The sequence below is a fragment of the Colobus angolensis genome, unplaced genomic scaffold, assembly GCF_000951035.1.
Source record: "Colobus angolensis palliatus isolate OR3802 unplaced genomic scaffold, Cang.pa_1.0 Scaffold11, whole genome shotgun sequence".
Classification (NCBI taxonomy): domain Eukaryota; kingdom Metazoa; phylum Chordata; class Mammalia; order Primates; family Cercopithecidae; genus Colobus; species Colobus angolensis.
In genome coordinates, this window is record NW_012112030.1 from 10,410,910 (window position 1) to 10,415,571 (window position 4,662).

The window sequence follows — 4,662 nt, forward strand, 5'->3', positions numbered from 1 at the left end:
CTTTTGGGTGGAGATTTCTGTAGATGTCTATCAGGTCCAGTGCTGAGTTCAGGTCCTAGATGTCTTTGTTAATTTTCTGCCTAGGTGATCTGTCTAACACTCAGTGAGTGTTGAAATCTCTAGATATTATCATGTGGGAGTCTATGTCTCTTTGAAGGTCTCTAAGAACTTGCTTTATGAATCTGGGTGCTCCTGTGTTGAGTGCATATATCTTTAGGATAAGTAGGTCTTCTTGTTGAATTGAACCCTTTCCCATTATTTAATGCCCATCATTGTCTTTTTTGATCTTTATTGATTTAAAGTCTGTTTTGTCTGTAATTAGGATTGTAACCTCAGCTTTATTCTGTTTTCCATTTGCTTGGTAGATATTTCTGCATTCCTTTATTTTGAACCTGTGGGTGTCATTGCATGTGAAATGGATCTCTTCAAAGCCACATACCAATGGGTCTTGGTTCTTTATCCAGATTGCCACTCTGCGTCTTTTGATTGGGAGCATTTAGTCCATTTACATTCAAAGTTAGTTTTGATATGTGTGGATTTGATCCTGTCATCATGATGTTAGCCAGTTATTATGCAGACTTATTTATGTGATTGCTTTCTAGTGTCGCTGGTCTGTGTACTTCATTGTGTTTTCATAGTGGCTGGTAGCAATCTTTTCATATTTAGTGCTTCCTTCAGGAGCTCTTGTAAGGCAGGTCTAGTGGTAATGAATTCCCTGAGCATCTGCTTGTCTAAAAAGGATCTTATTTCTCCTTTGGTTTTGAAGCTTAGTTTGGCCAGATATGAAATCCTGGGTTGGAGTTTTTTTCTTTAAGAATGTTGAATATTGGCCCCCAAACTCTTCTGGCTTATAGAGTTTCTTCTGAGAGGTCCATTATTTGTCTGATGGGCTTCCCTTTGTAGGTGACCTGATATTTCTAGCTGCCTTTAACATTGTTTCTTTTATTTCAACCTTGGAGAATCTGATGATTATGTTTCTTGGGGATGATCTTCTTGTAAAGTATCTTGTTGGGGTTGTCTGCATTTCCTGAATTTGAGGGTCGGCCTCTCTAGCTAGGTTGGGGAAATTCTCATGGATGATATCCTAAAATATGTTTCCCAAATTGCTTATACTGTCCTAATCTCTTTCAGGGGCATCAGTGAATCATAGATACGGTCTCTTTACATTATCCCATATTTCTCAGAGATTTGGTTCATTCCTTTTCATTCTTTTTTTCTCTATTCTTGTGTTACTGTCTTATATCAGAAAGCCAGTCTTCCAGCTCTGAGATTCTTTCCTCTGCTTGGTCTATTCTGCTATTAAAACTTGTGATTACATTATTAAATTCTTATAGTGTGTTTTTCAGCTCTATGAGGTCAGTTACAGTCTTTCCTATACTGGCTATTTTACCTGTCAGTTTCTGAATCATTGTATTGTGATTCTTAGCTTCCTTGGATTGGGTTTCAATGTACTCCTGCATCTCAATGATCTTCATTCCTCTCCATTTTCTGATTTTTTTTTTTTTTTTTAAGGAGAGTGTTGCCCATGCTGGAGTGTAGTGGCATGATCTTGGCTAACTGCAACCTCTGCCTCCCAGGTTCAAGTGATCCTCCCACCCCAGCCTCTTGAGTAGCTGGGATTACAGGTGTGCACCACCATGCCCGGCTACTTTTTGTACTTTTAGTAGAGATGGGGTTTCACCATGTTGGCCTTTCACCATGTTGGCCAGGCTGGTCTCAAACTCCTGGCCTCAGGTGATCCACCCACCTCAGACTCCCATAGTGCTGGGATTACAGGGATGAGCCACCACACCTGTCCCATATTCTGAATTCTATTTCTATCATTTCAGCCATCTCAGCCTGGTTCAGAACCCTTGCTCCTTGACGGTTCAACTCATCCATTTCCCTGGAGTCACTGGGGGCCAGAAACAAATCCCAGTGCGGGGTAGCCCCATGCAGGATTCCCAGATTCTTCCTGCTTCAGTCCGGCTTCTGTGTCTTCCCTCCATCCACTCTCAGTGCTTTTCTTCTGAAGGTCTGTTAGGAGTGTACCAGTTGTCTTGGTCTCTCAGTAGCAGCTGCTCCCCCTGGCTATGTCTAGTCAGCCATCTTTCTTTCTCCTGAGGTCATTCATTTTAACGAAGAATATTACAGAGGTATTAGAACCCTCCCAGTGTATAACATGATGTTAATATGTCATTACTTGTGAAATTAACCTTAATTATCTGGTTACTGTGGTATCTGAAGGCTTCTCCACTTTAAATTACTATGTTTTCTGTGTAACAATGCATCTTTGAAGGAAGGTACTTTGAAACTATGCAAATATCCTCTTTCTTCTTAAACTTTCACCCACAAATATTAGCATTAATTGGTGGACCTTGCCAGTAGCAATGATTATAGTAGTGTTCTAAGATTTATTTTTAAATTTTCTTCATTTTTCTACTTGTTAATACAGTTTTTCTGTAAGGTGGAGTTCTCTCTTCTCTATCAGTTATTTATGGTTAATCATTTATTTATATCTGTATGGAGTCATGGATATTTACTTTATTCTTTAGATTATAATTCAATACTTTATTTTATTTTATTTTTTTCAGCTTTGGTCACTGGGAGCTTTTTAAAATTACCTTCTATGACATTTTGACAAGCCTCCACTTTTTGTTTTTTTCGTGTGTGTGTGTGTGTGTGTGTGTGTGTTTTTTTGCACCTCATTACTTTCTGGCAATGTGAAATGATCCAGTCTTATTTTGTATTTTTCCTGTCACAGCCTTGAAATCAACTTCCCTAAGGAGTCCTGGTTCTTTTTAAGAATGATATCTAGGGGCTGGGTATTGTGGCTCATGCCTGTAATCCCAGCACTTTGGAAGGCTGAGGCGGGAGGATTGCTTGAGGCCAGGAATTTGAGACCAGCCTGGACAAAATAGTGAGGCCCCATCTCTACAAAAAGTAAATAACAGAACTGGGCATGGTCCACATGCCAACTACTCGGGAGACTGAATTAGGAGGATTGCTTGAACCTGGGAAGTTGTGGCTGCAGTGAACCATGGTTGCAATACTGCACTCCATAGCCTGGATGGCAGAGCAAGACCCTATATATATAAAAAAAAAAAAAAAAAGGTATTTAGAAACCACAATCTGGACACTAGTTGTCTTCATTGCTGTTGGGGGTATGACTAATTCTAGGTCTTCTCAGTGAGTTAGTATAAACACACATATACATTTATTTCTCTAGCTATCTATTAAAAATCAACAAGATTCATCCAATCCAGCTCTTCAAGGTTAATTCTGGCATTCCTTTTTTGTTTATTTATAACTTTTTTCTCTGACAATGAGAAACCTGTTGCTCATATCTAAAATACATTTATCTAATTAACCTAGTCTACATTTAAAGTAGTTTCAATTCTAACTTAACACACTTTTGAAAAACAAATTTATCAATTAGATTACAATGCTTTGTATGGTGCCTTTTTTAGCCTTACAATATGCACTAAAAATGCTGTTTTCCAAAGTATCTTATGTGAGCTTCTTTCTTCACCACCCTCTTCAATGAGGGTATGCCGTTCTGTATAATAAAGTTAGATTTATTTTTCACAGTCTGCATTCCATATTGGGTTCCATCCACATCTGATTGCTTTATAAAGAATTGCCTACAGTGAAAGTTTTCCTTTGTGGTATACAGTTCTGAAATTTTGAGAGATGCATGGTCATGTGTTTACCATCACAGTACCATACCAGACAATTACATTACCTCCAAAATACATTTGTTCTATCATTTTCTTCTTCTTCTTTTTTTTTTTTGAGACAGGTTCTCTCTGTCACCCAGACTGGGGTACAGTGGCACAATCTTGGCTTGCTGCAATCTCTGCTCTCCAGGCGCAAATGATCCTCCCACTTCAGCCTCCCAGGTAGCTGGTAACATGGGCACACACCACCACACTCGGCTATCTTTTTCTCTATTTTTGGTAGAGATGGGGTCTCACCATGTTGCCCAGGCTGGTCTTGAACTCTTGAGCTCAAGCAATTTGCTTGCCTCAGCCTCCCAAAGTGCTGGGATTACAGGCGTGAGCCACGGAATCTGGACTTGTTCTATCTTTTTGTAATCAAATTCTTCCAGCTCACAATTCCTATAAATCACTGACCTGGTTTCTATTTCTAGAATTTTCCCTTTGCCGAAAAGTTATTTAAATGAAAGCACGCAATATATAGTCTTTGGGGTCTGGTTTCTCTTAGGGAATTGTGTTTAAGGAATCATCTATATTGGCTTTTTAACATTTAATTTTGTCATTTATTATTTTCTATGGATACATAATAGTTCTACATGTTTATGTATTACATATGATATTTAGATATATGCACACAATGTGTAATAATCAAATATGGGTAATTGGGATACCCATCACCTCAAACATTTATCATTTCTTTGTGTTGGGAACATCCCAAATCTTCTCTTCTAGCTTTGAAATGTACAATAAATTATTGTTAGCCGTAAGCACTCTATTGTGCTGCCAAACACTAAATCTTATTCCTTCTATCTAACTATATTTTTATCCATTAACCAATCCCTCTTCACCCCCACTTTTCCGCTACCCTTTCCAGCCTTAGGTAAACACCATTATATTTACTGCCTCCATGAAATCAATTTTTATTTTAACTCCCACACATGAGTAAGAACACACAGTATTTGTC